We start from the raw sequence: 10,926 nt of genomic DNA on the forward strand, positions 1-10,926 counted from the left end.
TGTGTTGAATTATCTATGACATGTGTTAATGATGTCTAATATAACAGGTTGTGTTAGCATATGCTACTAATGTAGAATGTGTGTAGTTGACTCAAATAAATGTAGTCAATGTATCTTTCATGGGGGTGGGGGGGACCTAAATAGCATGAGATGTCATTCTCCCTCACTTTACCATACGGGGTCAGTATTAGCTGCAGACATTTTTACTCTTCAGTTCATGAACCAGATTTATAGATATGGAAGTAATCCTTTAATTGTTGTTTTTTGTGTGTAATATTACCAAGCCTTTACATTCTTGGTGTTATGCTGTGAGTGATATATGCAAATGAGCAATGTTGAACTTAGCTTACTGTTGCCTGCTCATCATGCAGGAGCACTGTAGCTGCTCCTGGACCCTCCAAAAAGTGATCATAATGTAGTGTAGAGTCGCTTAAACGGTAAAATCAAAACCTTTTATGCAGTGGAACCCGCTTATGTCGCCAAATCCGGCCCATCATTTTATCATCGAAGAGTGTAGAGTGGCGCTTTCCATCATTTTCAGCAAACTGCATCGCAAATGATCCACCGTCCCCCTTCCTCTCACACCAAATCCACACAGGAATGGGGCCATATGAATCCCTTCCCTACTGTATATTAAGCATGTTTGAGCATAGAAATGTGTAAATAAAGTCAAAATACTAATACTACTGTAGTATTGAGAGGAGACCGAACCAATCATCTCGCGCTCTTCAATATCGTGGCCCCTGATTGGCTCAGCCTTAGGCAACATGACTATATTGGATTGAAAGAGTGTTAAGGTAATGTTATTTCATGTCTAGAGGGCTCTTAAAATGTTTAAAAACGTATTTGGATAGTCTTAAACAGTTTTTTTATGCTCTAGCTATGAATATATTTGATTTATAAATAATGATTCCTACTGGACTCTTCACTATTATGTTGGATCCACTATGGACTGGACTCACACTATTATGTTAGATCCACTATGGACTGGACTCTCACACTATTATGTTAGATCCACTATGGACTGGACTCTCACTATTATGTTAGATCCACTATGGACTGGACTCTCACTATTATGTTAGATCCACTATGGACTGGACTCTCACACTATTATGTTAGATCCACTATGGACTGGACTCTCACACTATTATGTTAGATCCACTATGGACTGGACTCTCACTATTATGTTAGATCCACTATGGACTGGACTCTCACACTATTATGTTAGATCCACTATGGACTGGACTCTCACTATTATGTTAGATCCACTATGGACTGGACTCTCACTATTATGTTAGATCCACTATGGACTGGACTCTCACACTATTATGTTAGATCCACTATGGACTGGACTCTCACTATTATGTTAGATCCACTATGGACTGGACTCTCACACTATTATGTTAGATCCACTATGGACTGGACTCTCACTATTATGTTAGATCCACTACGGACTGGACTCTCACTATTATGTTAGATCCACTATGGACTGGACTCTCACTATTATGTTGGATCCACTATGGACTGGACTCTCACACTATTATGTTAGATCCACTATGGACTGGACTCTCACACTATTATGTTAGATCCACTATGGACTGGACTCTCACTATTATGTTGGATCCACTATGGACTGGACTCTCACACTATTATGTTAGATCCACTATGGACTGGACTCTCACACTATTTTGTTAGATCCACTATGGACTGGACTCTTACACTATTATGTTAGATCCACTATGGACTGGACTCTCACTATTATGTTAGATCCACTACGGACTGGACTCTCACTATTATGTTAGATCCACTATGGACTGGACTCTCACTATTATGTTAGATCCACTATGGACTGGACTCTCACTATTATGTCAGATCCACTATGGACTGGACTCTCACTATTATGTTAGATCCACTATGGACTGGACTCTCACACTATTATGTTAGATCCACTATGGACTGGACTCTCACTATTATGTCAGATCCACTATGGACTGGACTCTCACTATTATGTTAGATCCACTATGGACTGGACTCTCACACTATTATGTTAGATCCACTATGGACTGGACTCTCACTATTATGTTAGATCCACTATGGACTGGACTCTCACTATTATGTTAGATCCACTATGGACTGGACTCTCACTATTATGTTAGATCCACTATGGACTGGACTCTCACTATTATGTTAGATCCACTATGTACTGGACTCTCACTATTATGTTAAATCCACTATGGACTAAAACTAAATAAACATTTATTGATTGATTGATAGTGAAGGGATTCTTACGGCCCCATTCCAGGGTCGATCTCGCATGAGAGGAAGTGGGTGTGGGGGTAACCATTTTGCAATGCAGTCTGCTGAAAATAATGGAAATCGCCACTCTACATAGCAATTGCCATAAAACACATTTTTAAGATATTCAACACTCTCCTGACATCTGGCGGCTTTAGTGGATAATGCATCTCCCCCAATTCGTCACGGTTCATGTGTCAGGTAAACCAACAAATAATCATATCAGAAGCCTGAAATGTTCATAATTTGAGCAAAATGATGGTACACGCCCCATTTTTGACCTGATCTGTTTCAGTCAGATATGAACACAAACAGTGTGTAATATAGTTTATTAAGTCAAAGCAGGGTTGGAGAAGAACAGCGCCCCCACCTGGCTGTGCGACAACAGTGCAGGTCAAAGGTCACACCGCTTCTGTCGACGTCCCAATAAGCGGGTTCCACTGTGGTTGATATGACCCATGCCGTGTCACACAACTGGAGGGATGCCTGGTGGGGTACATGGTGGTCATCTACGACCAGTTCTACTTATTTGTGGGTGTGTGTGTCAATTTGTTTGACCTGCTGTGTTCTGAAGGTAGTCAAGGTCAAAGGTCAGAACCCCCCAATAGTAAATCTAAACTAACCATTCTAATATTTTGAGTGTCACCAATATATATGTTCTAGGAAGATGAGAAAAGATTAGTAAACCTTTTAAAAATTTTAATATCTGTCAGGTTCAAACACTGATGACATCTATTAAACAAGACAAGAAGCAAAGAATTAAAGACAGAATTAAATTTGGCTCAATTGAGGAGAAACGTGTCTGGCAAAAGATTGGACGCCACCTCTTTTTATTTGGACTTTCCCTGTTTACATAACAACAGCTGTTTCTAAAGGAATGGTATGTAAACAGCTCTTGTTTTTGGTCACATTAACGCAAAAGAAAAAGATGCCTCGGGCTTGGGCTGGTCCTGGATCGAGCTTGAATTTTACAAGCCTTTGGCTTGGTGCAACAAAGACAGCCTCTTGTCTGTTCATTGGGAACTCAGAGAACGGAAAGTTTTTTGATAATTTACATACAATTTTTCTGACAATATCATTGTTACATTCTTGAGTAATTTCCAAATACATTTTAATTTGTTATGTTCTACAGAAGAATATCATTTTTTTATATTTCTTCTTAAGAACTCACTGTTGACTTTGTAAGGTCACGTTAGCTCTGAAGCAGGGGTGTCAAACGTCAACCCGAGGGCCGGTTCAGGCCCGCAAACAGGTTTTTTTATCCGGCCTGTAGAATGAGTTTGCTAAGTATAAAAATGAGCCGAAATTTTGGATTGAAAGAAACTGCTGTTCAAAATGTGTCCACTAGATGTCGCAATTTTTTGTAACTTTGTAGATAATGCTACATATGTAAAAATAAAAAAAATAAAAAATAACCACATGATGTTGGTGCACCAGTTGAGGAAAATGAGACAACATAAATAACATCCTGTAATTTTATTTTGATGTTATTTTTTTTTATCTTGATAGATTTTAAATGAACACCAATGAGTTGACTGATGAACATTATCACATCATTTATTCAGAAAGTATAAATAATGACAAATAAAGATAGAATACTATTAACCGCAACATGTAAGTGTAAAAAAACAACAACATTATGATTTGTCCATTTTCAGAATGTGCTTGTTCTATTTTTAAACATCCATCCATTTTCTACCGCTTGTCCCTTTCGGGGTGGCGGAGGGTGCTGGAGCCTATCTCAGCTGCATTCGGGCGGAAGGCGGGGTACACCCTGGACAAGTCGGCGCCTCATCGCAGTATTTTTAAACAAAGAAAACAAACTGAAGTTGTCTTTATTTTGAAGTTATCGTGCCGTGATTTTACCACTGGGGAGTAGATTTTTCTCCATGTGGCCCCCCGATCTAAAATGAGTTTGACACCCCTGCTGCACATGTTCAATATCAATCGGTCAGATTTCGCAAGATTTGGAGTGAATGTCGTCACTTTCTGAATGTGTTTAAACAGGAAGAGAGTTGTTTTGAGAGCTCTCTATATGCAAATGTTTGTCTAATGAAAACAGGTCATTGTTACTCTCCGAAAAAAGGCTTTAGCAAAAGAGGTGTAAGCTTATGCTGCATTGAGATTTTGATGTTGTTTTTTTTTCATTGTTAAAAATTGCTGACATCAAGAAAAACATGCAAGTTCATTCATGACCTCATAGGGTCAAGCTATTCAAAGCGAAAGTGAAAGTGGCGCATCAATATAAGTGGTGTTTATTTCCAGATGTTCGTTTATTAAAAAAAAAGGTTCTGAAACGGAGAAACTGAGTGGTTTGCTCCACTTTTCGAGGCCCTTTTAGAACTATCAGGGAATTTTTCCATGTTCTAGAACGTTCTTTTTGTCGGCCCTTTACACTTTCAGGTGTGCGCGGAGAAGACGCGGTTTGCGCGAGCGTTGGTGTTTATGCAATTTCCTATTTTTCCACACGTGACGGCCGATTTATTTGTAGCAAGTTTTTCTTCTGCTCCCGCTGTGTCACGACGTGTGGAAATATATTTCTGACATGAATCTATGATCCCGCGGGGTTAGAGCGTGGTGACGTACGTCCTGTAGTATTTACATGTTGTTTCAAGTAGTGTGTCTCTATGTCTGCGCGTGTGTCACGTTCTTTAACGTCCTCCCGCAGATGCATGCTAAGCCAAAGTGTGAGCCTTGCAGGACGGACTCGTGCTGGTCCGCATCTTGCCTCAAAACTTTCTTTTCTGTTCTCACAAGAGCGAGGGAGACCAACAGCGTTTGGCTGTTTTTTTTTGTTTTTGTTTTTGTTTCTCCACTCTTTGGTCTACATTTTGAAGTGTTGACAACCTGCAAACGTCTAAGTAGACACTCTGATTCGACTATAAAGGGCTTCTTAATCCTGATCAGTCTTTATTGAATTGTGATGACTTTGTTGCATGTTTGTGTCTTTCCTGTGGACAAATATGGAGAAATAAATGTGCCCCCAACTGGGTTGACCTTTGGTCTTGTTTTTATTGGGTTGTTGCAACATCAACAGCATCTTATGTGGTCATTTTGTTTCTTGATCTAGGGACAGGTACTTGTACTATTGACCGCATATGGGACCTTTGGGACTGTGTGACAAGGGCTGCACTCTGCGGTGCTTTTTTGTGGGCTTCTGGATCTGCCTTTTTGCCGTGGAGACCAGCTGCTGGGTCTCTGCCACACCAGAGTCCGTTTGGAGAAACCGGAGGAGATGCGGATGAAGAGACAGGGCTGCGGAGCTTCACGGTGTCTTGGCTGAATCAGCGTGTATCGGACGCCTCGGTCTCCTTGGACGCATCCTCGCTCATCCATGCGGACTGGACACTGGCCGAGGGTGGAGTCAGCTCTCTTGGTTGCTTTGTTGGGTCCGCTCCTGTCTCTGGCCATGCTCCCCCCCCACCCCAGCAAACGATGGCGTGGACATACTTGCCAACCCTCCCGAATTTTCCGGTAGACTCCCGAATTTCAGTGCCTCTCCCGGGACAACCATTCTCCCGGATTTCTCCCGATTTCCAGCCGGACTTAAGGCACGCCCCCTCCAGGTCCGTGCGGACCTGAGTGAGGACAGCCTGTAGTCACGTCCGCTTGGCCAACCAAAAAGTAACCACAGAACACTATACGGTATAGTGGTCTGTGGTTACTTTTTGGTTGGCCAACGGTTTATGTTGTATTGCGCACCCTGACGGCAAGTGTGGGGGTCGGTTCTGAAGTATGAAGTAAAGAGACGTAACTTTGTCACCTCGCCTGGTTATTGACTCCAACCCAGAGTATTACACTGTCCATACCTACGCTCCTTCAAAGGCTGTGCTACTGGCTGCAAAGCATTGCACTTTCAAATACAACAATGAGTGGAGGTGTGTTATGTGTGTATATGTGTAAATAAATGGATACTGAAATTCAAGTATTTATTTTATATATATATATATATATATATATATATATATATATATATATATATATATATATATATATAGCTAGAATTCACTGAAAGTCAAGTATTTATTTTATGTATATACAGTATATATATATATATACTGTATATACATAAAATAAATACTATATATATATATATATATATATATATATATATATATATATATATATATATATATATATATATATATGTATGTATATATACTGTATATACATAAAATAAATACTTGACTTTCAGTGAATTCTAGCTATAAATATACTCCTCCACCCTTAACCACGCCCCCGGTCCCGCCCACCTCAAACCCCCCCAAATCTCCCGAATTTGGAGGTCTCAAGGTTGGCAAGTATGGGTGTGGAACACCGCAGAGGAACACAGTGTATATGGCTGTTGAAATGATGTTGTTGTTTGGTTACTTGTCTGTGCATGGTGCAATCGTGTGTGTGCAATGTATATTATTGGTTGATTAATTTTTTGTGTTTTTGTTGTTTTGCTTTTGTGGCTGTGTGTAGAAGTGGCTGGTTGCATCAGCTCTGCTCTTTTAATGTCTTTGTCCTTTGTGTTCTTTGATGTTTCCCTCTTACGTTTATGTGTGCTATGGCTATGAGGGTTTTTTTCTTCCTTGGCCCAGGCTTAGACTGAATTTGTGTTCCCTTACCCCCTCCACTTCAACGGTAGACTCTGAGAAACCTTGAAGTTGTGTTTGATCAGTCAATGTCTTTGGAGGGTCACTGTCGTCATCTGACCAAAAACTGTTTTTATCACCTGACAAATCTATAAAGTGATCTAAGTCTAAGACTAGATCTGACCAATTTAAGACTAGATCTGACATATCTCAGACTAGCTCTGATCAATCTAAGTCTAAGACAAAATCTGACCAATCTAATACTAGATCTGACTGATCGCAGACTAGATCTGACCTGTCTAAGACAAGACTTGACCAAGATCTGACCTATGTAAGACTAGATTTGACCAATCTAAGTCTAAGACAATATCTGACCAATCTAAGACTAGATCTGACGAATCTTAAGTCTAAGACTTATGTTGAAGAGGTTCATTTAGCCTACTGATGCGTATAATTAAATGGTTGATTTTATACAGGCTAGTAAGATTGCAGAAGCAAGGTAGCCGAAACTTGTCAGGTACAAAACTTTACCTTACTAGTCTATATAAATCAACCATTTAATTATACGTCTAAGACTACATCTGACCAATCTAAGACTAGATCTGACCAATCTAAGTCTAAGACTGGATCTGACCAATCTAAGACTAGATCTGACCAATCTAAGTCTAAGACAAGATCTGACCAATCTAAGTCCAAGACTAGATCTGACCAATCTAAGACTAGATCTGACCAATATAAGACAAGATCTGACCAATCTAAGACTAGATCTGACCAATCTAAGTCTAAGACAAGATCTGACCAATATAAGTCCAAGACTAGATCTGACCAATCTAAATCTAAGACAAGATCTGACCAATCTAAGACTATATCTGACCAATCTAAGACAAGATCTGACCAATCTAAGACTAGATCTGACCAATCTAAGACTATAAGCATGAACTGATGAAGCCTACTCGGATGAGAGGCGAAACGTCTTCCAAGACAAACCAAACAGTCCCGTTTTAATGGATTGAATGACCTGGATGAATGACAACATTCATATACTACATCTCTAAAGTGAGACATTTGTTGTCAAAATGGGATCTCGAAATGATCATTCATGCGTTAATTTTGTCTCATTGACTACTGCAATTCTCTTTTCAACGAGTCAACGCTAAAGAGACTTCAGACTGTACAGAATGTGGCTGTCAGACTTTTGACCGGTGCACCCAGAACGGTCTATGTTACCCCCATTCTATCCAGTCTTCATTGGCTTCCAGTCAAATTCCGCATAGAGTTTAAGATTTTAGTTCTAACATTCCGTTCGTTGCATGGTGGGGCCCCTCAGTACATTGTTGATTTGTTGTGCCCCTACACTTAAGGGCGCAGCCTGTGGTCTTCAGACCAGGGTCTTCTAAAGATCTCTTAAACCCGTGGAGACCTGCCATTGCAGGCTGTTGCCCCCAGACTTTGGAATAACTTGCACCAGTCCCTCTGTGAGCTTGACTGTGTTGACACTTAAAAAAAAACATTTTTAGTAAGTCTTTTAGTTAATTAACCTTTTAACTTTTTTATCCTTTTTATGTTGTTGCCCCTGTTTTAATGTTATTGCTGTTTTTATTTCACTTATGTTTTATATGTGCAGCCCTTTGAGACACTCGTGATTTAGGGCTGTATAAGTAAACTTTGATTGATTGATATACAGCTCTTTTTGATTTTATCTGTAAAAAGCACTGGATAAAAAATAAAATGTACTTACCCTCTGATGGCTGTCCAATCCTGGAGCAGCATACTTTCTTGCAGGTTGGACACGTGTAGGTTGTTGTCGTGGTGGTCCTGCACCTCTGGGTGGGATTCTTCTAATACGGCACTGTTCCCGTCTGGCAGTTCTCTTCCTCTCCAGCTGGTGAGTTCCCTCATAACAGTACTAAAGTAGCTAACAATACGAGCATGCTAACAATAGCATGCTGACATACGCTGAGGTGTAAACCTGATGAATTAGCTAAAAAAGCTAATGTTAACATGCGTCAAGTACCAAAATATGATTCAGGTGTATACCTACAAAGGTGAATACCAGCTAAATTAGTTTAAAAAGCTAACATAGTAATGTTAGCATGCTAAAAATGTTAACTATAACATGCGTCAAGTATACCAAATGATATTACTCTGAGGTTTACCTCAGCATGCTAACATTAGCATGCTGGCATTACCGAACTAAGTCATCTCTGTCTCTGGCTTTCCGATAACAAACTGTCACTACACTTAGGTAAAACAGTGTCCATCCTATTTGGGTCCAGGCACAACCTAGGTAAATCCCCGGGCTTTACGATTAAAGCAGGTGATTCCATAATCACCAGCAAAGCAAAACCCTCAAATCTAGACTCCAAACATCCCAGAACAAGCTAGTCAGGTTACTTCTAGACCTCCACCCCAGATCACACCTCACTCCTACCCAATTCTCCAAAGTGGGCTGGCTCAGGGTGGAGGACAGAGTAAAACAACTTGCACTGAGCCTAGTCTATAAAATCCGCTACACCTCCATGATACTGAAGTACATGTCAAACTACTAAATGACCGCCATAACCACAACACCAGGGGGAGCTCCACAAACCACGTTAAACCCAGATTCCGATCTAACAAAGGTCTTAACTCATTCTCCTTCTATGCCAAATCCATATGGAATGCACTCCCAACAGGTGTAAAAGAAAGTGCATCTCTATCCTCCTTCAAAACCGCACTAAAAGAACACCTCCAGGCAAATACAACCCTAGACTAACACCCTCCACCCTCCACATCCCACCTCCCCGGATTGTAAATAATCAAATGTAAATCATCAAATGTATATACTTGTTCTTATGCTTCCTGAACTCACTATGTTCACTGCTTGCTGTACATATCCTACCAAGTCAGACATACACTGTTACAATGTCCATTTCTCAGATGATGCAATTGTTGATGACTGAAGTGCTGATATCAACCAAACCTACCATTAAAAGCAATCACCAAGATCAATAATAAAACTAGAGGATTTCTGTGTTTATCAACAGGGATACACTTAAGACCCTTGCCCGTGCCCTCATACAGTGTCATTTTGACTACGCCTGCACCTCATGGTTCACCAGTATCCCCAAGCCACTAAAAACAAAACTGCAAACTTCCCAAACCAAGCTGGTGAGACTCCTGCTCAACCTCCCATACAGGACTCGCCTAACTCGAGCCCACTTTACCAAATCAGGATGGCTTAGAGTTGAGGAAATGTGCCTGGTATTCAAAATACTCAGAGAAACTGTCCCCAAGTACCTGTCCAACTACTTCACCAGAGTAAGTGATGCTCACAGGTACTACACGAGAGGGAGTTCCTCAGACCTCGCCCCTATTTTCTACTATTTTGCCAACACACAAAACTGCCATAAAATCCTGGCTCAGCTCAACCTCTACCTGATCTAAACCAAAATTGATCCCCAGCAACTCTTCGAAGCATCAAACAGGTTTATATGTGGTTATAGTGTATATATATTTATATGTGGTTATAGTGAATATATATGTATATGTGGTAATAGTGATTATATATTTATATGTGGTTATAGTGAATATATATTTATATGTGGTTATAGTGAATATATATTTATATGTGGTTATAGTGAATATATATGTATATGTGGTTATAGTGATTATATATTTATATGTGGTTATAGTGAATATATATTTATATGTGGTTATAGTGAATATATATGTATATGTGGTTATAGTGATTATATATGTATATGTGGTTATAGTGAATATATATTTATATGTGGTTATAGTGAATATATATTTATATGTGGTTATAGTGAATATATATTTATATGTGGTTATAGTGAATATATATTTATATGTGGTTATAGTGAATATATATTTATATGTGGTTATAGTGAATATATATTTATATGTGGTTATAGTGATTATATATGTATATGTGGTTATAGTGAATATATATTTATATGTGGTTATAGTGATTATATATTTATATGTGGTTATAGTGATTATATATTTATATGTGGTTATAGTGAATATATATTTATCTGTGGTTATA

General features: G+C 39.4%; 1 protein-coding gene across 1 annotated transcript in view; it reads left to right on the plus strand.

Annotated features, from left to right (window-relative positions):
• The window catches only part of dtx1 (deltex 1, E3 ubiquitin ligase), an 85,171-nt gene extending 79,365 nt beyond the window's left edge, over positions 1-5,806 (plus strand). The window contains exon 11 of the mRNA XM_062051135.1: positions 5,366-5,806. The gene's annotated coding sequence lies outside the window, so the exon portion shown is untranslated. The remainder of the gene's footprint in view (positions 1-5,365) is intronic.
• The last annotated feature ends 5,120 nt before the right edge of the window (positions 5,807-10,926 follow it).

This window comes from Entelurus aequoreus, linkage group LG06, assembly GCF_033978785.1.
Source record: "Entelurus aequoreus isolate RoL-2023_Sb linkage group LG06, RoL_Eaeq_v1.1, whole genome shotgun sequence".
NCBI lineage: Eukaryota > Metazoa > Chordata > Actinopteri > Syngnathiformes > Syngnathidae > Entelurus > Entelurus aequoreus.